The sequence below is a fragment of the Emydura macquarii genome, unplaced genomic scaffold, assembly GCF_026122565.2.
Source record: "Emydura macquarii macquarii isolate MOO-44397 ecotype Brisbane River unplaced genomic scaffold, CSIRO-AGI_Emac_v2 contig_968, whole genome shotgun sequence".
Classification (NCBI taxonomy): Eukaryota; Metazoa; Chordata; order Testudines; family Chelidae; genus Emydura; species Emydura macquarii.
In genome coordinates this window covers 1,414,195-1,440,167 of record NW_027131105.1, presented here as the reverse complement: position 1 = coordinate 1,440,167, position 25,973 = coordinate 1,414,195, and the positions used below count along the sequence as shown (strand labels likewise).

Here is a 25,973-nt window from a genome sequence, read left to right as displayed (position 1 = left end):
CCTCCTCTCTTGGGATGAGTTTCTACATAATGCACCCACTCACTGCCTATTGGACTGATGAGTGATGGACCACAACCTTGTTCTCTTGCCTCTTTCCACTTGCAAAATTCCTTTTTTCCACTGCCTAGTTTATAGAGCACTATGGTAGCATAAGGAGAAACTTGCCTGTGCTGTTTTTGTATCCCCTTCCTTAGTGACAGTGGCTGGAGCACAGTGGAACTCTTCAGTTCACCATATCTGTGGACATTTTATGTTTGGGAGCAAAGGTAGCATACATTCACAGGGTAACGTAACAAATGCAGGAAAGATTGGTGTGGAGTGGAATGAGACTGTATTTTCGCAATCTTACATCTAAATTGGCCACTAATTGAAAAATGTTTTTGGTGAATTAATTATATGAATTTGGTATTTTTTTAACCCGTTGGTCACTCTTTTACTGAAAGTTGACCTCGTTTGTGACAGATGACATGGGCCTGATGTTAGGTTGAAAACCAGTTTCTATCCACAATTCTAAAATGACAAAACTAATTTCAAAGTTGTAAAATAGTACTTACCTTAAGACAACTTGGAAATTGACCTTTCAATGGAATCTGAATTTTCTCAGTCCTAATCTACTTTATAACCTTGTTAAAATGGCTGTTTTTCTTTTTGTTAACAGTTCATCATATTTTATATAGTTAAATGACTCTTCATTAAAACAGCGAGAATCCTTGGCATCTTGAAGACTAACAAATTTATTTGGGCATAAACTTTCATGGGCAGAAACCCACTTCATTGGATGGGGATGGGGTGGGGTGGGGGAAGCGGGTATTGCAGAAGTCCCTGAAATAGAAGGGGAGGGAATGGAGGAATACAAGGGGCTCCCCTGGGTGGAATGAGCTTTTCCTACAGAAGCAGAGCATTCTGACTCTTGTTTTACTGTTTATTTCAAATAAAAAAATACAAGGTTCTAGACTCTCATAATTCATTTTTATGAAACTACAGGGAAGTCAGTGTAGAATTCAGTTAGGCAATAATGGTTTGCTGGAAAAAAGTATATAGGGCACAGTAAGGTAGTAATTTTGAATTTAACTGAAGGTGAGTTGCTTCCAGCGCTTACTTTTCTAGTCCTTTAAGCTTTTTTAAGTTTACTGCATTCACTGTGTAGCACATACATAGGCAGTTAAGAAGTTACAAAAAGAGAGCCAGCTTATGTTGCAATCTAAGGCTATGCTACCTTACAGTCTTTACAGCAGTATAGCTGAGCTGCGCTGCTGTAAGGTCTTCTATGTAGCTGCTCTATGCCAACAGGAGAGCATCTCCCGCTGACGTAGTGCTGTTCATACCAATGCTTTTGTCAGTGAAACTGATGTTAGTTGGGTGTGTTTTTTCACACCGTTGAATGACAAAAGTTTTACCAACAAAAGTGCTCATGTAGACAAAGCCTAAACAGTGGCTGTATAGTGGAAAGATTCTCCTTTGGGGTGTTCACTAGTGTTATTTTTACCTATTCCAGTAAAAACTGTGCTTGTGATTTTAAACTATAGTAACTGGAATTATTTTGTTTTACCAACTTACAGTATACACTGAAGAAACTTATGAGAGAGATTGTTAACCAGATGCTGCCAGCCTAAAATTCACCTATGTCAGAACATAGTTTATATTGTCACAAATAAAATGACCACTACAACTGAAAGAAATACTTTTCTCCATTTCTTTTGTTTTTATACTTTGCATTTGACAGAACCTTGTCAATAGTCAGTTTTTAGAGATTCCCGTGTATGTTGAGTATTTCCCTTGTTTGTTAGTTTTCTCACACAGCAACTAGGGAGAAACATTTTTTAAAAGAGGCAATCTGATTGTAAAACCACAAAAATTGGCCTGGTGGTTTAGGAATGGGCATAGTGTCTGAAAATGTTAACGTCAAATTTAGTCAATTAAAAAAAAATATTTTCCTTTATGTTCTGCAAAATTTAGAACCTAAGACTTCATTCACCAGGGAAAATTTTCCATTCCAGTGGTGAGTGGATTTTTCAAGTCCTGCCAGAAATGACACTTTACCTAGAAGATTGATAATAGTGAAAACTGGAGCATATAGCGGGAATGCCACTTCTGATATTACCATAATATTGCAAAATTAATAGGCTAATAGAAAATACCACATATATACAAGTTATAACTGCCATGTAATCATAACTTTGAATTTTCTAACTTTCATGATTATGTAATCTTAACTACAGCACGGCACTACTGTGTTTTTTGGATCTATTAAATGTAATGCCTTTATTTTGATTAGGTGTGCTTCTTTCTTAAAGTTAGCAGGTATTGTGGTTTAAAACTTTGCTGATTGCAAACTGTTAAGCATGCTTTTTATGGACTTCAGAATTATATTTATGGTGAGCAGAATTTTAAAAATTACTCTAGCAGGTCAAAAATCAAGTGATGCTAGGTTTAAATGAATTTTTTAAAATGAAAAGCAGTTAATGATGAATTTACAGTAGGAAGCCAGTACTCTGTTTTGCTTTTATAGAGTAATGACCATATTGAGTTGATTTTTAAACAAGAACATTACAAGAAGTTTTTATTAAAGTGGCCTTTATCTCTATTTAGCTGGTACAGACAGAATTTGTTAACAACAAAACATATTAAGTGTTCTCAAATTAATGTGAACTGTTGCTATAATTTACAAAATAGTTGGTGTGATTAAACAAATAGCCTGTGTCTGTACACATCTGTTGGTTCCCATTGCAAAGCAAGAACGGGCTGGCTTTTTGATCTTCACCATTTATGTTTTCATTGTAAAAGCTGAGAGCAGGGCAAGAAGCCTCAGGCTGCTGGACCCCCAACCTGCTGTGACTGTAAATTGACCTAACATACCCCTCTGGAACTTTTCACTAACATAGGTCAGTTTATTTTTGTAGTGTAGACAAGGCTTAAGACCCATCTGGGTTCCCTAGACATTTTTTCCTCTTCTGATGCACATTTGTTTAAGTAGTAACTTCTTTTATGGCCCTTAAAGTTCTAGTTTGGTACTGCATTTTCTTGAACCAGCGCTTGGCAACAATAGCCCTAGTTCAACAAGGTGCTTAATCGTATGAATTTTAAACATGAAGTAATCCCATTGTTGGTCAGCGAAACACTTAGCAAGTGCTTGTCTTTGACTTCAGTGAGATTTAAGCATGATGTTTTGCTGAGTAAAGATGAGATTAGTCAAGGGCTTAAGCATCATGCTGAATTGGGGATAGTATTAGAATTTTGCTATCTTAATTGTGTGATATGTGGAGACCAGTCTAGCCTATAAATTCACTCTTTGCACTGAAATATTGCCTAAAATGATTGACAGCTCCTTACCTAAGGCTTAGAAGGCCTTGAAAACTTGCCATTATAGTGTAGGAGGAAATCAAATCAACTCTATATTAAGTAATACCCAAGTAATGGTTTCAGTGTGGTGTGGTGTATTATATAGCTATCTGTCAATTTGATGTTTTTGTTAAACCCATGAAAACTTCTGTTGATTATTGTTCATGTTCACCAGGTGTTGTACCTCAGGGTTTCATTCCATAAGACTTCAGTCACTTTACTAAAGATTTAAAGGTATAGATTCCTCTTCCATGCCTCATGACTCCTGGGTCACTTTCCTGAAGGAAGGACATCTCATCAGTATCAGCTGCTGTGCATGCACTCTTTGGCTTCTGAATAAAATCTGGCTAGTTAATGACTTTTCAGAAATTTCTGACAGCTGGTATGATAGCTACAGTTGTGCATATTTTTGTTTTGTAAGAAATGCACAGTTTGGGTGAAGTGCAATGTAACAATAGTTTTTAATCAATCTTGTAGGATATTTTTGCTTTATGCACATGATCGTGCAGAAGTTTAGTTTTTCCCTTATTTTCATGTTCTCTTTCTCCTGATAGCATCTGTCTTTCTGCACAGCTATAGGTCTGTCACAAATAATGGTAAGCCTCATTAACTCATATAATTTGGCTCTCCAGAATTGACATAAATCCTGGTTGCAGCAGCACCTTGTAAATAGACCTTGCTCTTCCTTTGAACCAAGAAGTCTATTATGAGGAAGATCTCTTTTGAAGTGAAGTTTGCAATTAGATTCATGGAATTTGGAGCCATTATAAGCATCCCTATAAAAGAAATCTTTATAGTGTAGGAAAATGTGTGCTTAGGATGCTGTGGGGCATTGTGGCTTGCCAAGCCAAATAGAGCTAAAATTCTTTGAGAACACCATCTAGAACATATTTTCTGGACACTGGTGAGGGTATATTAAATGATTGACCGTATTAGCAAGCAACTTTTTTCCCTGTAGGATCTGGAGTTTCTAACTGAATCAAGTACTTGTTTACTATTTTATGTAGACTACTTTGTTCACTTGTCTGGTATGGTAAACTGTAAAACAAGAATAATAAAAGTAGTTATAGAGCTGTCCAAACAGTTTGGAGCTAGAAACACACTAGAGTATTATCATGTGTTAGGTTTGGCTCATACTGTAGAAACATATTTTGACTGATGCCCAGATGTATTTTAAAAGCAATGAATGTAGAAGAAAATGAAAACCTCTCTTTCAACTTTGAGGACTCAGGAAAATAGTTAATTGTGAGTTTATTGGTATGTAGACATAATAATGTACTATAGTGTCTAGTGATTTGTAAGTATCCTAGTAGTGAGGCTTTCTTTAGGATATGTTGAATCCTAACTATTTTATATTTGCTCCCCCATTTTTGTAAGATGATACAATATAGCACCATATTTTTTATCTTTGTGTTATTGGCATGCTCTGTAAACGAACAGTCTCATTTGACTGCATTGTAGTTTCAAGAATACAAACAACTCTGAACAAAATGCTTTTTGGCTTTTTTTAGTGTGAAAGGATTATAAAAGTTGACTAATCTTATTTCTATTAAATATTTACTCATTTGAGCTTTATTTTAAGATTTAGGAACATCTATGTCTCTTAACACTTAGATGCTTTACAAGTAATTACATTTTTGTTTTAATGAAGTTAAAGCAATATATTTTACTGCAGTGGGCTCTTCAGCTAATTAAGGCCTAGATAAATGAAAGTCTTGCATTACTCCTTAAAGCTCACCAAACCTGGTTTTAAAGAAAGAAAACCAGAAAACAACCACCTTGGTGGTCTTAAAGGAGTTCTGTAGAAGAATATTAAAAATTAGATTTGCACCATCTTCTGCCCTTTTTTTATTAAAGTGGCTTGAAAAGTTTCTAAAAAAACTTAAAAAAAAAATAAAAAAATTTACTTTTACCCTAGATCTTGCTGACACTTAGTTTCATCAGCACAGTTATATGTTGGTAAGAGGTGTGATTTTTTTTTTTTTCTTTCCTGAAAAAGTTATTCTGGTGCAAAGCCCTAGTGTAGATAGTTATACTAGTATAAAGTGCTTTCTATTGATATGGCTTATATTGGTTCCCAAATCTGAACAAGCTACACTGGTATAAGCACTTGTATATTGATCTAAATACATCAAGAGTAGCGGTGTGTTTGCTACTTTACTGATGCCAGCATAGTTAAGGCAGTAAATCTTTTAAGGATAGACAAAACCTTAGAAATATGAGGAAATAAATTCTGGCCATCTGTGGGGTTTGCCCTTGTGGATGTTTTGGAACAGGTGCATTGTTAGCTCTTGCATCTTCTTTGAAGGGGCAATGGTGAAAAGATAGTCATTGCAGTTAAATAGATTTAGCAAAAATGAGAAAACCGAAGTTTTGAATAGTGTGACTACTATGACCTTCATAGCTTAATTTTCACTCTTTTGTGATTTTGATACTAAACTAGTTCCAGTTCCAGTCATCTTAGGCTATGTCTTCACTACCACATACGGTGGCAAAATTCACGTCACTCTGGTGTGAATATTTCCCCCCTCGAGCGACTTAAACCACACCAACAAAAGCGCTGGTGTGCACAGCACTATGGCGAAGGGAGAGCTTCTCCTGCCGACATAGCTTATGCCCTTCACAGGGGTGGGTTTTTTTATGCCAACAGGAGAGCTCTCTCCCATCGGCATAGTGTCTTCACCAGATGCGCAGCAGTGGCGCAGTTGTATCAGTTTAGTTGGCCTTTGTTTTCCGGGCTAGATAAGACCTGCATTTGTAACGTAAAAAAAACAAGCGGGGGGGAGGAAAACCTCTTGAAAGAATTTGGAGGGAACCCCTCTCAGTACCTTTTTTATATCATAAAGAAGCAAGACCGTAACAAGCCCAATTCTGTTGCAATTCACTTATTGCGTGTCAGTGCCATCTTATTCTCTTTCTTCCTGCTCTTTGTTAAATGGAATTTGTGTATATTGTGTCTAAATTCTTCTCCATTGAAAAGTCTGAAACTTGTTTCTATTTTTGGTAAATAAAAATCCTTGTCCAAACAGCTGTTAGAAATATAATGGAATTTAACTTCTTTATGAATAATGTAAACATGTCAAAAGAGTGAGGAACACAGAAGGAAAGAGGAAAACCACCAACCATCCTGGACATAAAAAAGCTAAGGAAGTATTGAATGTCAAATATCAAATGTCTCTTGCCATCAGTAAAAATATAAAAATGCAAAAATCTTGCCTGCTGCTCTTCTCTATGAGATTATAGGAACATACAGCTGGAAGTCATCAAGTCAGCCCCCTGCACTGAGGCAGAATCAAGTAAACCTAGACCATCCCTGATAGGTGTTAGTCCACCTCTTCTTAAAAACCTCAAATGATGGATTCTGAAACTTCCCTTGAAACCTATTCCATAGTTAATTACCTTTATAGTTAAAAGTGTTCCCTAATATCTAACTTAAATCTCCTTTGCTGCAGATTAAGCTCATTACTACTTGTTTATACCTTCAGTGGACATGTAGAACAATTGATCACTGTACTCTTTATAACAGTCCTTAACATATTGGAAGACTGTTATCACATTCCCCATAGTCGTCTTTTTCCAATACTAAACATGGCCTTTTTTTAACCTTTCCTCCGAGGTTAGGTTTTTAAACCTTTCTTCATTTTTTTTTTCTTTTGGTTCTCTTCTGGATGATATCCAGTTTGTCCACATCTTTGCTAAAGTATGGCACCCAGAATTGGATACTACTCCAGCTGAGGCCTCACCAGTGTGAGCAGAGTGGGAAAATAATCTCCCATATCTTAAAGTAAAATACATACTTTATTTACCTGGATGCAAAGGGTAGGAAAAGAGTAATTCCACTCCTGTCCCTGGTCAGACACACCCCTTCTTTGTTGGCTGTATTGCTGCTAGAGGAGCTATAATTGGGAATTTGCTGTGTTTCAAGCTCCTCATCCTCTCAGTGCTGATTTTGTTTGGGTTGCTCTAGTGATGGACTGAGAAAGCTCTTAGCATCTGCATAGATTCCCACAATAATCTCCCGTGGTCTGAGCCTGGCTCAGCTGATTTGATGGCCATAATGTACCATGTTATAGCTTAAACTTGATCATTCTAGGGAAATTATTTTTGTAACCTTGAAATTACTTTGCATCAAGAATATCCTGTCTTTTTTTTTTTTTTTTTTTTTTTTCTGGCTTCTGAAAGGTAAATGTTTAGTCTGAACAGCTAAAAATTTCAGGCTTCCTCACCAATGAGTGTTTAGTCTGGTTATCAAGAAGTCTGGAAGCTCCCATGATGTATAGTTAATATAAAATTTGTAAGATGATTTGTAAAATGTCTTTCCCTTCTCTTTCTTTCCACTATTGTACAAAAATTTAAATACAACTTTTTCCCGCAACCAGTCACTTCTACCTGGCTAGCCAACTGATAAATTCACATTGATTAAAAACCACAACAGGTGGAAAATATAGAAGATGAACACTTTGAAACAAAATCTGTTTAAATATGAGATTTTTCTAGGGGGCATGAGGATTTAAAAAAAACAAAAACTAACTAGTTGCTGTCTCTGAGGCATAAAAATCACCAAATTATCCATCAACATTTTCAGTTGTTTAATTTAACTCCATGGTCTTTTTTGGATGATGCATTTTTTGTTTCTTTAATGTAATATTAATGTTAATGGTACAGAGGGGTTTTTTTGGTACAGAAAAGCTTTGAACATTTGTCTACTTCAGTGTTTTGTTTCCTTATTATGCAAGATACGGAATACTTTTTTAGTCAGTTTTTAAACCAAGAGCGTTGACAGATGAGACTAAAGTCATGGGTATAGAAAAATGTTTTAAATAAAATTGTAGTGCATGAGGTTTTGTTCGACTGAATAGTTAGTATGGATTTAAAAACTGAGTATTTCAGAAACTCTTACACATTTTTTAAAATCTTGGTGTGTTCTCTGTGCAAAACATCAGAACTGATGAAAACAAATACACAAACCATATGCATCTTCAGTAAGACATTTGTTTTAATTAAACAGTGATAATAGTTTCCTAGGGCTAAGTGCGCAGTTGTCAGTGTGTAAGTGTTAATTTTGGCCTTTATCCAGCAAGCTGGTATCTTCTTATAATATTGTAATTCAATTGATAATTGTTAGTTATGCTGGAGTTAGCGCTAAGTTCTGGAGGGAACGTAGGTCTCATCCACGTCATCTCTTGGTCCATTGTGATGGGGGAGGGGATCCAAAGCCATCCCTCTCTAAAGCAAAAAGTCCTACATCATAAGAATTCAATGTTTGCTGATTGAACATTTTTCTTAATGTGAGTGAAGTAATACAGCTAACTGCATTTGCTTTCCTGCTAAATGCTTACAGAATTTCTGTTTAAAATAGTATATGGAAAGAGAGGGCAGGGAAAGCCTATACACACCTATATGAACTTGACAAATTAGTTGTCGTGTACAATAGGGCATGAAGTGTAGGACTCTTTCCTGAGTCTTGTTTCAGGCTTTTCTCTTTAGTAAATTTAATAGTATTTTCAGTTCATTGAAAGTTGCATAAAATATGCTCTATGCTATATCTAAGTTCATTTTGTTATAACTAATCTTGAACTTAATCGGTACTGGTTTTCTCAGGGATTCAGAGATATTGGGGATGAGGCTGAATTTAAATCTTCAATTTTAACATTATGTGGTGAATTCAGGTTTACTAGTTAAAAAAACAAATGACAAAACAGTCTGGAGGGTTCATTTCTTATCTGAACTGAGCATACCACATCATGGTGTTTTTATTATGTTTGATCAGATTTGTTGTTTCTTAGCAGTAACATGGTAACATTCTGACAACTGTACCCTGCTGACAGGTTTTGTTCCAAGAAAAAAGTGTGTAAAGCAGAGGAGTGTGCTGTAGAGGTGGGGCTGTAAGACTGAATCTCTATCAGCATGCAGTGGCTGCAAAGAGGAATCAGCTAGAGATACCGGTAGGAGCAGCTGCAGAAGCAGCCAACACAAGACGACTGTTGCACGGGGGGCCGGGGGAGAGGGAGGATAGAGTAAAATGGGGCCCAGCTGCAGCCACACCTATCCCAGCACATGCTCAGACCCAAACAGTACAGGGGAGACCCCCCTCCACTTTGGGGAAACAAGAACCCAGCTAGTGCTTCCCTTTCCCTCTACATTGCCTTGGGGAGCAGCTGCAGAAGCACCAAAGGAAGAACCATCAGACATTCAGAGAACTTTCTGTGGTTTTGACTGGACTTTGTGCTGATTAGCTGTTTGCCCAAGTCTCTCTCAGTCTCTCTAACTCCGCTTCACTCCATATCTGCCCTTCTTACCCTCCCTCCCCTTGCTTCCCTTTCCTCCCATCCCACTTCTTTCCATTTAGTTTATCCCCTCCTAACTAAAATTACTCTTCCCCTCTCCCCCCCCCCCCCCCAAAAAAAATCTTGGAACTGACATTTTTTGCCATCACATGGTTTACGCAGAGTGCATATTATATTACACACGCAAGCTGTATTAAAATAATATTAAGTTTGCAAAGTGAAGCGCTCAAAAGTTAGAAAATGCCAATGTTAAGGTTGCCTTAATTCAGCCCCCTTGTGTGTGTGCATTTTGATTGTCTTTAATTATATGACCAAGTATTGTTTCCTCCACTATGCTTTGGAGGACTCAGGGTTGTGTACTGAAGAAGGTTGTTATCTGTAGGATCCTTGCTCCATTTGTATAAGAAGTTGGAAAGTGTGAGAATGAGATGGGAATTGGAGGAAGAGAGGATGATCTCATGGTTAAGGCAATTGAATGCTATACTTGAGAATTGGATTTGATCCCTGCTTCTGCCATAGAATTCCTGTGTGATGGTAGACAAGTTACTTAAACTGAACTTTTCACAAGTGATCACTAATGTGTTCCTCACTTTCTGGGTGCCCATCTTGAGACCTTGCAGAAATGTTGATATCTCCAGCAGCAACTGAAGTTAATGGAAGTGGTGCTTTGAACATATGAAGTACTACATAATGCTGAGTATTCTGAAAAATCAGGTCCTTGGTTTCTCAAATTAGTTAACATTTGGCAAAGTTATAAGCAACTGAAAACGGTCTTGCATTGGGAAGTGTTGGGCAACCTTAATAATAGTCATTGCTACCAGTACCACCTGTAGTCCCTTCCCCCCAGCCTGTATCTGTCTTGTCTATTTTGATTGGAAAGTCTTAAAGACTGGGACTGTCAGCTACTCTGTTTGCACCGGGGCTAGTGTAGTGGAGCCCTATTCTTGATTCATCTTGCTGTAATAAATGTGATTAGAGGCTACATGTGATCACATTTGACACTCCCCATATCAGGGCTGCTCAATAAATAATCTTCTCCACAGTCTAGGAACTAATACACTACGCATGCAAAATACATGCCTATTTTGTGCATTCAGTTTGTGTCTGTGCAGATAACTAATATGATGATTTGTGCATGATTACGAGAGTTGCTGGTGTGATCCTGATAACTATAAGCAAATGTCAAGAGCATATTTATGCACCTAATATTTTTTAAACATGAGTCCCAATATTAATTCTGGTTGAAAAGTATAATTCTGGGGTAGGCTGAGGAAGGGAGAGAAGAAAGAATGGTATAAACAGAGTAATAAAATATGATGGTTTGTTTGCCATGTTAAGAAAATCCTGTATAATTGCCTGCAGACCATACCAAACCATAGCCTGGAATCATGGTTTTTGAAAGCCTGAAGATACAGTTCTGATAGTGTTATTTGCTTCCACACAGTCAACAATGATTTTTATTTGTACATGAAGAGCATATTTAAAAAAAAAACACCTTAAAAATAATTAAATATAAATAAACAGTGTAGGATAGCAATCAATAAGTAAACAGTACAGCAATATATATGAAAACATAAACTTTAAATAAATCCCATGAGAAGGGCACTTATTTGGTACTTAATTCAGTACTTACTGAAATATTTGTGAAATATTAATTAACTGCCATTTGGAGGAGGAATGAGTGTAAACTGAGGGACAACTATTTGTGATGGCATAAGTATAAACCTCCCTCTCCCCAAATAATTGCTGTAAAGTAAATGTGATTATAACTGAAACCTATCAAAGATCTGTTCACTGGATTGAATTTGTATGGACCTTAGAGAAAATCCATTTAGTTTTAACAAAGTTGAAATACTTACAGATAGTAGCTAGAGCAAAAAAGTATTCTAAGTAATTGCTTGCCTCATGTGATTCTAAGATTTGTCTCCTTTCAAACAGAAGGATAGGTTATTTAGGCCAAAACTTACATTCATCAGTTTTCAAAATGAATATTCCCAAAAAAATTGTTTTTAGAGGTTGGCTCAGAATTGATACTAACAGCAACACTAAAATAACAAAATAGTGTGAAATATGTGACAGGATAAACCAATTTACCAAGCTACCTAATTTAATTTTCACGGTGATAGTTTATTCTAAGCCACATTTTAAAAAAAGATATTTCACCCTCTGAAATTCTAAGGTACATTCACAGTATAAGATTATCAAGTTAATGTTTAATGATACTGTATAATTAGAACTGGCATAAGATTTTCCAACAAAGGCTTCAGATATCAGTATGTACACATTGCTTTAAGCTTGGAAACTGAGACTAAAACAGAACGATTATACTAACATAACAGGACATAGATGCACATTGTGTGGCACCCTCAAATGCAAACAATACAATGTAGATTTTTTTAATGTATTGGTGTGGTCAGAAAAATAACTGTATCCCAGGTACTGTGAAATAGTTAAACATTTATTAGTCTCTTTGCTACTATATTCAAAGTGACCTATTATATCTGTTACATATGACAGTGTAATATGGTATATTTTTCAGCAGTCCAGTGATTACAAAGCTCCTTTTTTTTTCTCTTGTCTGATTTGTGGAGAATTTCTTCTCTCTGTGTGCAGTATGAAGCCTTTTGGAATCAGAAAGTAGTTTTAAAATTACTTGTCACAATCTGCCACTGAAGCTCTCTTCATTCAAAGCTACAGGAGAACTGCTTCAAGGGTCAGTGTTAATTTAAAGGTGACTTACATAGAATAATGGGGGAGGAGAGGGTTTTGTACTTCTATTTTTCTGCATTTGCAGTGTGTAAAAGTTAGGTCAGTGTTTTTGTGCTTTTTTTAATATTACAACTTCAATGTGAAAGATAAGACTTTACATTCCTGGTTTTTCTAAGATAAAAAACAAGAAGATACAGAGCCCCCCCAACCCTCAAAAAATGGGCATAAATTATTTGTAGGTCACCTTAATCAGTAACTGAGGCCATGGAGTCTCTGTTCCACAATAACAATGCTCACATCAAGAATAACAAATATTTCTATGGTTCAGAAATAAAAAAAAAATATAGTCACAGAAAGTTCTTCTGATACTTGTATAATTCCTATTAGTGATGATGGGAGTCAGGTATGTGTGTACACAAAGGGAACAATATAGGCTCCTTAGGCTTTTTAAGCCAATTAAAAACATTTTGTTTTGCAAGTTAGAACACAACATAATATCCATATGAAACTACTACATTAAAAGAACATTAAGGTTGCAAAGCAAAACACTCAAAAGTCATGAAATAATAAAATTAAAGTTGCCTGTGCAATTATAACTGTCATCTTGTGTCTGTTATGATTAGAATGATAACCTACTATTTTTCATCAGAACCCTTGCCTGATTCAAGTTTGCAAAGTGCTTGAGGAATGACAACTGCCCAGTATATCTCCTGTTCTCATCATTCATCATTTGGCCCCATATTTCATTTACTGGACACCATCCAGTTCTTTCACTAAAGAAAGAAAATGCTTTTGTCATAGTGACAGGGTTAGTGACACCTCTGTCCCTTTTCTGGTCTTTGAGTGCACCCCCTCAGGTCTGAGGCCTCATACCTTTCCTATCACAGGATGGAATTCTGCAGATCTCCCACTCTGTCTGGGCCCTGAGTTACAGTATCCTGTGTATCAACTGTACTTACCCAGCTAGTCCAGATATTTTTGGATGCCTGTGGTTCTTCCCTTCAGGAGCCTGTAACCATTGGTACACAGTGACAAAACAGCCTTCCGAAAACCAAAGTATTTTTAGTAGGTACAGAGCTCAAGAGGAAAAAAGTCTATACTAGTGGTTTCCAACCTGTGGTCCGTGGACCCCGGGGGTCTGCAGACTATGTCTAATAAGTTAGCCAAAGATGACTATGAAAGTAAAGTATCAGATCCCAAAAAGATACTGTTTTTCTGATGTCAAAAATGTGAATACTCCCACCTACAGGTCAAAATCTGGAAGTGTTGTCATTACCATAGAAACCCACAGTTTAATGCCCTTTCTCATGCTGTTTCAAATACTGTGCCAAGCATGTGCAACATTTATAGTTGAATTCTGTTCAGTCTGTTTTCAGTTTGACTTCTGTGGTAGGGGTTCATGGAGCAGAGGCTGAATTTCCAAAAGGGTCCACACCTTCATTTGAAATTTTTTAGGGGTCTGCAAATAAAAAGAGGTTGAAAACGACTGGTCTGTACTCACTTCTTACCTAAAGGCTTCCCTGATAGAAACCTATGCAGGCTTAACTTCTTCAGACATCCCCAGTGGTTCCCCCTCTGGTTCCCCTGAACAACTTTCCCTCTCTTGAGAAAGTGTTCCTTTTTAAACCTACCACAACTCTCTTGATCTTTAGTGTGTGAGGGCCTTTTCCTGTCCTGAGACTGTCTCTCTTAACTCTCAAGTGTTTGTGAAGAAATGGAATATCTTGAGCCTTTGTTTTTCCTTACAGCCTCCCATTAAATTAAAGGAATGTGTTCATACTGTAAACATCCCAATACGCAGATCAACGTGCAGTATTAGTAAATTACTACACAGCAGCTCTTATTCCGTCACAGATTTTTCTAGACTTTTCTATGGCTGTTGTAACTGTAGTATAATATCTTGATTAACTTATTCCCAGAACATCCCCATATGTCCAGGAAGGACAATATTACTACCATTTTACAGAACTGGCACTGAGATACAGATTAAGATTCTGGAATTCAGTAAAACTGTTAAGCATGTGCTTAATTTTGAGCATATGAGTAATCCCATCAAAGTCTATGGAAGTATTCCTGTGCTTAGTGCTTTGCTGAATCAGGATCTAAATGAGTTGCCCAAGGTCACACGAGAAGTCTGGTGGAGGCAGGAATGGAACCCATATTTCTAGGGGCCTAGTCCAATGGCTTAGTCACAAAGCTATTTATTTTTCATTTTCCAGCAGAACCCTGCTTCATTTACTACATGCCTTAAAACTTCTACAGTGGACACTAGACTTATGCATGGCACATTAGCCAACTAGTGCAGTGCATAAGAGAGGGGTTTCGGACTCCTAAACAAATGCACTCCATAACCTTTATTGTCCAATGTTCTAAGGATCATAAAGCAAGGGTTCTGACTAAAAAAGTATGTGAACATGTAATTAAAGACTCATATTATGGGGAAGCTGTTTGCGATCCTCATTTACACTGCCTAACACTTTCTGTTATAAAAGATTCTTGTGATCTTTACTTGACAACCTCTCGCTGTTCTCTGATACGAAGCAGGCTTTTCATATTTGGCAGGGGGAATGCCCTTGGGCTGGGGAAGTGCTTTTTCTTTGTTCAGGTTTTGCTAACAAAATTTTTTTTTAAATTGCCATTTCTCTTCTATTTTATATTCCTCAGAAAATTTTGGTAGCATGTCTAAAAGTAATAATGAAAAAGAAACATTTTAATTCCTAGGTTGGTGCACTGTCACACAGACTGCACAAAGGAATACCTGTGAGCTGCTGGAGAAGCTGAAGAGATTTAAGGAGGTGTGGGGAGAAAAGAGAGCCCCATCTCCCAATCACAGCACATGGCCTATTTCTCCTCATTCTTGCCTCCCCAGCCCAAAACACCACCTCCCGGTGGTGAGGGGAAAAAGAGTGAGACAAAGCTGGGCTGTCGTTCCCCCCCCCCCTTGCAGTCTCCCAGTCCCTGACCAGTTGTCTCCACTTTGCGATAACAGCGTTCTGCTGGTGCCAGCTAATATAATTAATCCTTTAGCTCAAGTGGTGGCTATCTGTGGTTAGGGGTTTTTCTAGTTGCACACAATAGTAATTGATTGTACCTTTTTCTTTCTTAAAACCACCTGAACCAATCTAGGAAATGACATCCAAATAAAATATAGGGTCACGTGCTTCGTTGCTTCTCTAGGCTAAGCGCATGGTCCTCATCAGGTTTTCTTGAAGTCCTCTATTTCCGCATCTCTTCCCCACCACAAGCACCCTGGGTGCCACCCATCCTCATCTATTTCAGGAAATCCCTGCAATCCTCTCACCCTCTCCCTTATGCCAGGGACTCTGTGTACCACCTAATTCCCTTCTTTCTCCATGCCAGAGGCTGTGTTTCTGTCTTGCTCCATGCTCCAAATTCCCCTTTCTACCCCATACTAAGGTCCCCTATTCCTTCTGTGTGCCTCTCCCATTATCTTTCCTATGTCAGAGGCTCTGTATGCATCACCATTTTCCTGTCCACCACCCACCAACAGCACTATTCTTTTTCTTTCTCATTCAGGATGTCAGCGTTTTAAAACTGTATTGTGAGAATTGGCAGAACTAAGATCAGGGGTATTGCCAACGAATTCCATGTGTCCCCCATTTTTCATTTTTCCTATTTTCACCAAAATCAGTAGGTTCTTCTTTGAGTAGTGTCCCTGTGGGTGCTCTAATTTAGGTGTCCTGTCCCGCGGCCTCAATCGGAGATCTTCTCAGCAGTACTTGCTCGGGCCATGCATGTTTAGCCCTTGTCTCGCAGTGCCATTGGCACGTCTTCTATTGCACATGCGGCCCAACCCCCTCAGTTCCTTCTCAACCGTCCACAGGCTGAAACAGTGTTACCAGCAGTCAGAAATTTTTCTTCATTAACAGTTTTAGAATTAGTTATTAGTCTAGTTTAGTCATGGTTAAGTTTAATTTAGTCAGTTAGTTACTTATCTGTTGTTTAAAAAAAAATAATGTAAACATTTTTTTTTTTTTAAAATCTCCAAGTAGTGGAGCCTATAGGAATAAGACATGCCAGGTTCCCCTGGTTTTAAGAGGTGTACCTCTTGTAGAGAGGCTCTGCCAGTGTCCGATGGATGCTCACTCTATGTACGCTGCTTGGGCGAAACCCATGTACCACAGAAGTGTACACTCTGCAAAATTCTCAAAGCAAGGGCCAGGAGGGACAGAGACCTGAGGTTAAAACTATTTCTAATGGAAAAATCCCTCAGACCCTCATCTGACCCGGGACCGGACAAGCCTAAAGCAGAACACCAAAGAAAGAGGGCCTCTTCCCCTACTTCTAGCTCTGCGGCAAAAAGAAAATATTCGCCTAAGAGGCTGTCCCCCAAACAGAGTACCAAAGAGGCAAAAGGATCTTCAAGTACAACTCGGTCAGTGCCACCTAAGGATTGAAAATGTCCTGGTGAGGAGTCAAGCAACTTACAAAACCTGTCCTCCAGTACAGCACCACATAAAAACATGGTACAGAAACCGCCTGACCAACGGTCAACGGCGACTTCGGCACCGCAAGACTCAGCGGCACTGAAGAAAAGTACAGTGCTGAGAGACACATCAGCACCAACACTAATCACGGCACTGGCAATAGACAATATGCAGGCTGCGGCACTGATAACCAGTAAGGTACCAACCACAGCATCGATGATCAGGAAGGCACCAACAGCGGCACCGACGGTAAGTGATGCATCACTAACAGTACCTACCTCTGATACAGTTCTGTCCTCGGCACAGACTACCACTGCGGAACTGAAGGAAACCACAGCACTGACCCCAGCACCTTCAGGTAAAAGGAGCTGCAAACAACATCACATACAACCTGTACAGCCTTCATCTCCAAGGTCAAAAGGCACCCCTGAGTCTCCAATACATTTTGCACGTGATGAGGCGTTTTCACTGGTATGCTCCCTCAGTTCCGATGATAGTGGTGCAGAAGAAGCTCAATTCTTGTCTGAGCACTCCTCCCCTATCAGACCTTTACTACTACCTCCTGATTATGCCTACCATAGGGGAAACAAGCCATATCCCTGCTATGGTCCATCCTGGTTTGCCCCTACTATACCATATCACAGGCAATGGCATAGCTGGGTTGTCTGGTCCTCCCATTCAAGAGCATATGAGAGACCTAGCTCCCATGTTAGCACCACAAAATCTGAGACCATCAACTTCAAATACAGTGGCTGAAGCGGGGATGGAACCTCAAACAGAGAGCTTCACTGTGGATCAGGATACATCTCCTCCCACAAATGAGTCCTCATCTTTCCCAGATGAAGCTGTGATTCCCCCTGCACTTACCATTGTCGATGATACCAAACAGTTCAATGATCTTTTTAAGAGGGTAGCTCAAGATCTGGAGATCTCTACAGGAAATAACAGAATATCACCACAAGTTACTGAAAATATTACATATGGCAACACCATCCAAAATCGCAATCCCCATGGATGAGGCTTTAATGGAACCTGCTAATAATACATGGATGACACTGGCAACCATTCCTCCTACCAACAAGAAGAATGATAGAAAATCTTACATTCCAGCCAAGGGGATGGAATTTTTATTCTCACCCACCTCCAAACTCACTTATGCTAGATACTGCTAATCAGAGAGGAAAGGAGACAAACTATAAAGCCACACCACATGACAGGGACGTCTTGATTTATTAGGCAGGAAAGTCTACTCATCCTCTACTTTGTTAATGAGGGTCTCTAATTATGCATCACTCCTATCTAATTATGATCACAACATTTATGAGAAGTTGTCACAATTGACCAATGACATCCCAGACACTAAAAGAGCTCAGTTTAAAAAAACTGATTAATGAAGGACAACTTGCAGCATGGACATCTCTGCAGGCCGCTTTAGACGTGGCAGGTACCGCGGCTAGGACAACAGCCACATCGTCATGCGTATGGCTTCCTGGCTTCATTCCGCAGGTCTTCTGAGGGAGCTGCAGACAAAAATATAAGACCTGCACTTTGACAAAACGCAGCTTTTTGCTGAGAAGATGGATGAAGTCCTCCATTCAATGAAAGACTCCAGGATGACCCTCAGAACACTGGGCATATATGCACCTGGAACAAAAAGAAAACAACACAGGTTTCAGCCCTATACTCGCAGATATCCCTTCCAATCCTAGTATAAATGGTACGAACCTCAAAGGGGAAGACAAAGATCACAACGCTGATAGCCACAACAATCATCTACCACTTCTCAACCTAGACCATCTAAGCAACCATTTTGAGAAGTTGGTTGAAGATCTGAGAAACCCCAATCAGCATGCAGTGCCAGCCTCACTTAAAGAAAAATTTTGAATTCTGCTTAAGACCGTTCCATCCCAATTGGTAAACAATAACAGACAAATGGGTTTTGGAAATAATCAACTCAGGATACACCATCCCATTCATATTCATTCCTCCCACTCACTACCCTTCACTGTCTCTTTTCAGGGACCCATCTCACATGCAAGTATTGCTACAAGAAATAGAACATATTTTTCAAATAGGGGAAATAGAACATGTACTGCCTCAGCACATAGGGAAAGGATTCTATTACCACTGTTTCGTAGTACAAAAAAAAGTGGGGGATGGAGACCCATATTAGACCTCAAGGCATTAAACAAATTTGTGAGGCAACAAAAATTCAAAATGTTTACTCTGACTCTAATATCGGCACTACAAAGAGGGGACTGGTTCTCAGCCCTCGACCTACAAGACACATTTTCATATTACTATCCACCCGGTGTACAGCCATTTCCTAAGATTTATGATCTCCGGCAACCACTACCAATACAGAGTTCTACCATTTGGCCTTTCCACGGTACCAAGAGTGTTCTCCAAAGTGCTCGCAGTGGTAGCGGCACATTTAAGGAGACCGGGAATTACCATCTTCCCATTCTTGGATGATTGTCTGATAAAGGCATTGTCACGCTGGCTGGATTGGGGAGGGGGGAGCATTTATGATAATGTTTGACATCAGTATGTCAGAATCATAATAATTCATGTGAGATATGCTATGTCAGGTACTGTTAGAAAGGCTATAATGTGCTAAGTAAGATGAGGATGTTTATGTTCATGTGTTATATGTGTAATGGAAGTTATAGATATGTTTGGTATATCAGTATTTCAAATTATGCTGTCTGAGTGGCATCTCAGACAGGATGGCTGCAGAACAATAGCCTGCTTAATGGCCCATTGAGACATTCACAGGTGCAAGGGGCCCAGGGGGAGAAGCCAGGGATGTACCTGACTAGTCGCCAGGACTTGCCCATGTGACTCTGGACTCCATTTTGGTTCCTGTAAAATTCCACAAACAGCATGGCCGAGGCCAGAGAAGATATAAGGCAGAGGCCTGGGAAGCCATTTTGTCTTTCAGTCAGGATTCAGCTACCAATCTACCTCTGGATCAGCTCATCTGCAACTGAACTGAAGCTGTGAAACAAAGGACTTGAGACCCATCCAAATACTGGATGTATACCAGAGGGACTATACAAGCCTGCAAACTCCACAATTCTTCTAGAAACCTGATGTATATGGACTTTCAAATCATTTGTATGTATCTGATTGCTTTAATCCTTTAACATTTCTCTTATGGTTTGTTTCTTTCTTTTTATAATAAACCTTTAGTTTTAGTTACTAAAGGATTGGCTGGCAGTGTGGTATTTTGGGTAAGATCCAAACATATTGATCTGGTACTGTGGCTGATCCTTTGGGGTCAGAGGGAACCTTTTTAGTAAAGAGCATAGAGAGAGTTTAAATAACTGGTCTCTTTACTGGACCTAGTGGCTGATTGGGAGCTGAAGACTGGAATGCAGTAAAGGGGGCTGTATGTATTTGTATACTGGCTTCTTGATAACCAGTGTGGGGAATCAAAAGCACAGTTTGTGGCTGGTTGGGAAGTCTGGCTTCAGTGCCACCCACCAGTGCTGGGAGAATCTGCTCTCCTTTTACAGCCTGCCCTGACCTTGGCATTTTCAGGTGGCTGCCCCAGGCACCTACCCAAAACCTAGCCAAACAGGCTACCGATCAAGCCATACAAATATTTAAAAAACTTGGACTAAGGATAAACATTGAAAAGTCCACTTTAAATCCAACTCAACGTCTGAAATTTATAGGAATAGCCTTGGACTCATCAATAGCTGGGCATCACTACCAATGTCAAGATTCAGAGCTATTACGGACCTGATATCATTAGTAAGGAACAGCCATACCGCAACAGCGCATGTAGCCCTACAGCTTTTGGGTCGCATGGCAGCTACAATGTTTGAAGTGCGTCCTACACGTCTACATATGTGATGACTCCAAGGGTGGCTCGCTTCAGTATACAGACTGAACAGACACAGCCTGAACAGAGTGTTAACAATACCAAACATGGTAAAAGACTCTCTGATATGGTGAACTCAGGAAAACAATATCATGACAGGAATTAATTTTTCCCAGAAGCCACCATCCATTATGATCACCGTGGATGCCTCACTCCTAGGATGGGGAGCTCACATGCAGGAATACACAATTCAGGGCAGATGATTAGAATCAGAAACTTACCTTCATATAAACATATTAGAACTTTGAGCAGTGTGCAACGCTTGCGGACACTTTCTACCACACACAAGGAACAAATCAATAAAAATGACAGACAATATAGTGTGCATGTTCTACATAAACCGCCAGAGGAGAGTAAGATCCCACTCCCTATGCAGCGAATCAATGAGACTGTAGAATTGGTGTATAAAACACAATTATCGACATATTGGCGGCATACCTGCCCGGCAAACAAAACATAATCGCAGACAAACTAAGCAGACATTTTGCATGAAATCACGAGTGGGAATTGAACAACGAAGTCATCAGAGAAATTTCCCATCAGTGGGGACATCCAATGATAGATCTCTTTGCCATGAAACAGAATTGCAAATGTCACTTTTTCTGCTCAAGAGCAGGACTGGGACTAGGATCATTGGGAAATGCCTTCATACTCAACTGGAGCGAGGGACTACAATATGTGTTTCCACCCATACCACTGATACACAATACCATGCAAAAAATCAAGGCCGACAAGGCAACCATGATAATGATAGCACCAGCCTAGCTGAGACAAACATGGTTCTCAGATCTCAGCATGTCAATACACAAACTGATCATGCTTCCCTGAAGACACGTTCTTCTCTTATCAGAATGCGGGCCAAATTTATTACCCACAGATACAAAAACTTTACCTCACAGCATGGCTAATAAGTGGTTCTGTCCTGAAGAATTGCAATGCTCTGATCAGGTCAGACAGAAACAGCAGAAAGCTAAAAACAAGGAAGATTTACCTGCAGAAATGGTGTAGATTCCAATCATGGTGTGAAGAGCGATGAACTGACACACCATCTTTTCTAATCTGATGATTCTCTAATATATAATGGAACTAAAGAAATCAGGGTTATCAATTAGTTACGTAAGAGTACATCTGTCGGCGATCACCGTTTTCCACAACAAAATAAAGATACAACAGTATTCTCTCACCCGACAGTAAAAAGATCCTTAGCCGGGTTACAGAGAGTATTTCCAGTCATTCGTGCCCCCACACCATCATGGGATTTAAGTTTAGTACTCAGCCGTTACTAGACCACCATTTGGCCTCTAGCAACATATTCCATGAACATGTCCACGAAGGTTTTATTTCTGGTTGCTAGTATATCTGCCTGACGAGTAGGAGAGAATAGCGTGCTGATGGCTTATCCTCCCCTACACAATATTTCACAAAGATAAAATCACCCTTAGATCACACCCTAAATTCCTACGAAAGGTAGGGTCGGATTTCCATATTAACCCAACCCATACACCTACCTACCTTTTATCCGAAACTGCATTCCAAGCCACAGGATGCAGCACTACACGCTCCTGAGGTCAGAAGGGCCATAGTTTTCTATCTGGAGAGAACAAAACCATTTAGAAAATCAGACAAATTGTTCGTGTCACTAGCAGAGTGCTTGAAGGGCAAGGCCATCTCCAGCCAAAGACTATCTAATTGGATTTCAACATGAATTCAGTTATGCTACAAACAAAAAGGTTTACAGGTTCCCTCAGGGACCAGAACTCATTCCACGATAGCAATACCCACTTCCATAGTCTTCTTGAATGATGTTCCTTTAATGGACATATGCAAGGCTGCAAAATGGGCATCAATTCTTACCTTTATAAAACATTATGCTATTGATCAGGAATCAGCCAGGGATGTCTGACTAGGACTAATGGTACTGTCATCCATACAAAACAATTAATTCTGAAGTCCCTCCTCCTATACAGGATACTGCTCTACAGTCACCTAAAGTGGAGCACCCCCAGGAATGTCACTCGAAGAAGAAAAAATTACTCATCTGGTGCAGTAACTGGTGCTCTTTGAGATGCATGTCCCTGTGGGTGCTCCACTACCTTCCCTCCTCCCCTCTACTTTGGCATTCTAACCGTGGACTCTGTAGTGGAGAAGGAACTGAGGGGGTCGGGCCACGCTCATGCAACAGAAGATGCACCAATGGTGCTGTGAGACAAAAGCTGCATGTTCACGGTCCGTGTGAGTACAGCTGAGAAGATCTCCAATCAAGGCCGCAGGACACAAAGACACTTAAAGTGGAGCACACACAGGGGACACATCTTGAAGAACACCAGTTACTGCAGCAGGTGAGTAACCTTTGCTTCTGCCCATTGACACCAAGAACAGTCTCCTGAACTTTTGGAATTGAATAGATACAGCATTCAAAAGTTATCGTATTACATCCAAACAGAGAAATGCTGTCAAATTGACTCTAAGCCTTGCAAATTCAGTCGATTACATTAAAAGAATGGTATTTAGATTGCAAAGACAAAGTACTTGGAAGTGGGGAAATGCCAACTTTGTGTTCGTCAATGCAAACTTAATTATTTCTTCTTGTGCATATGTATTATGTGATACACTCATTAGCTGCATGATCCCATTCTATTTTTTTCTACAGGATCCCTGCCTCATTCAGTGCACAGGCTAGACATGCAGTGGGGCAGATATAACTTGGCAAAGGTAACCGTAAATGTGGCATTTTCTGACTTATCTATGCCTGATGTTGCAACATAAATGTTCTTTTAATATAGTTTATTGTATTTCATACATGTTAATATGTAAGGACAATGTATATGTATATAAAGAATCCATGTTAAGGATTACACAGGCAACTTTCATTTTTGTCACTTCCTGACTCTTGGTGGGTTTGCTTTGCAACTTGAGTGTTTTTAATGCAGTTTTTTTGTATAGAATTTCCTACTTTTAAAAAAAGAAAAATGAAAAAACACCTTTTACTTTGTATTGCTATTCATTAGACATGAACAGAGTGCTGATTACTGCATATGTGCAATGAATGAAGTGGGAGTCCTTGTCAGATTACATTTGTACCTTTCTATAACATATGAAAGAAAGGCCTCCTTTGGAGTTCCTGTATCCCTTTTTTTATGCACCTCCACAGATCACATTTCAGTGCCCTACATAGTATAACTGAAATATTGCTCCACTTTGACTGTACTTTGTGTATATTCAGTGGAATCTTGAGATGACCCCTTTTTGATTGAGATTCCACTATGTCTGTTTACAAATACATACACAGTGTCTGAGGAAGGAACTTTGGGAGTTTGTTAGTTACATTTTAAAACCCTTTTATAATTCAGCACAACAAATCCAGTTTTCACTTGACTTGTGAAAGGAACACCTACGAACTAAGGAGTCCTCATTATCACTGTGTGTTTCCATCACCTTCCATTGAGATGTTACAGCTGTTCAAAAAGAGTTACTAGATTTTTTTTCTTTGTAGAAAACTGATTTTTTTTTTATAATTGTGTTCCAAAACAGCTTATCTATTTCAGTAAAAGTCAAATGCAACCCTGCAAAACTCACATAATTCTGGGTAGTTGCATTGCTCCTTCCGAATGTTTTGGGCAACAGTGAAATTGACCAGAATCATGTCATTGTCACTTTGCTGCTTCCCAGGGAAGTCAGGAAGAAGATTGAAAAATAGAGGTGAGGAGAGAAGGGATAGAATACAGTAGAACCTCAGAGTTACAAACTGACCAGTCAACCACACACTTCATTTGCAATCAGAAGTACGCAATCCAGCAGAAGCAGATACCACCTTCCCCCCCCCCCCCCCCCCCCCCCCCCCAAAAAAAAAAGAGCAAATTCAGTACTGTGTTAAACATAAACTAGTAAAAACAAAATAAAGGGAAGGTTTAAAATATTTTTTGACCAGGTAAACTTTCTGTGCTAGCTTCATTTAAATTAAGATTGTTAAAAGCAATGTTTTTCTTCTATATAGTAAAGTTTCAAGGCTATATTAAGTCCATGTTCAATTGTAAACTTTTTGAAGAACAACCATAACATTTTGTTCACAATTGCAAACAACTGCCATTCCTGAGGTGTTCATAACTCTGAGGTTCTACTGTAGTTAAGAATCTCCACCACCCCAGCAGCATATAAGGGAACAGGGCAAGGTGAGTAGCAGAGACTTCTTCCTTCAACTGTAGAAGGCTTTTGGGATAAGGTGGAGAGAGTACTCCTTCCGTACAGGTGGTGGTTGGAAGTCGCTTGGATTTAATCACATCTGTGCTGCTACAAAGAGAAGCATGGAGAGCACCCTCTTCTTCCCAACAGTTGCAAGTTGGCGAGTGTCTAGCTTTCTGTGCTTCTGCATCTCACTAATAGTAAAAGCTCCCCTCTCAAAAATCTTTCTTGTAGGCCTCTTGTTATTAGATGCTGGTAAATTGTTAAAGCCCTATGTACAACCTAAAAAAGTGACATGTGCCAGTGATGTAATTCTAGAAAGTCAAAATAATGTTCGCAGCATTTCTCTTTAAAGGCAATTCATAGCTGGAAGGCATTGTAAACCAGCACTGTAATACCAAGCCTTTTAATATTTATGTTCAATAACAGGTATATTTTGCATATCAGAATCAAAGGCTTTTATGAATGCTTCTTCAATTGACTAGAAATAATAGGAAATTGTAGTTAGCATCCAGCTGTTGTCTGTAAGATGGCATTATGAAATTCATTCTACATTTTTATATGTAACATGTAACTTGGTAGGACTCCTACGTAACAGCTACATTTTAAACTGTAATTGATTAATGTAGAATCTACCTCATTTTAACAGATTTGTTGTCCTGAAGTTTGGGAAGGCTGGGAAAACTAGTACTTGTCCTTTTTCCCCCTAGCATTGAAATATCATCAACTTGAGATTTTAGGGGAAGTAAGTGTAGAGGATGTATTTTCCCTGATATCTGTCCTGTCCCTGGAAAAAAAAAATACAGCTAGTAAGTTATTCATCTTGATCCAGATTGGCTAAGCAGTTTATCAATTTAAGTTAGACAGCCACTCTAACTATAAAAGGTTATAGAAAGCTTGTTGTAATTTACGTCCTGCCCTTAGTTCCCTTTCCGTTGATTCTCTTAAATTGGATCAAATACAAGACCAGTCTCATTTATGCATGACAGGTAAATTTTCAAAAGTGCCCAAGTCCCATTAACTTACAGTAGGATTGTTACTGCTAGGATTCAAACTGCTAGTAGCCAAGCCAATGTTCTCTTTATTTTTTTCTTCTTTAGATTATTAAGTGCTGCTCTT

The 25,973-nt window shown here is 39.0% G+C and overlaps 1 protein-coding gene across 5 annotated transcripts in view; it reads left to right on the top strand.

Annotated features, from left to right (window-relative positions):
* Window positions 1-25,973, top strand: part of RAF1 (Raf-1 proto-oncogene, serine/threonine kinase) — a 93,801-nt gene that overhangs the window by 7,351 nt on the left and 60,477 nt on the right. For 3 of the 5 annotated variants that reach the window (XM_067543766.1, XM_067543765.1, XM_067543762.1), the window contains exon 2: window positions 23,326-23,387. The exons of the other annotated variants lie outside the window; for them this stretch is intronic. The gene's annotated coding sequence lies outside the window, so the exon portion shown is untranslated. The remainder of the gene's footprint in view (window positions 1-23,325; window positions 23,388-25,973) is intronic. 5 annotated transcript variants of the gene reach the window in all.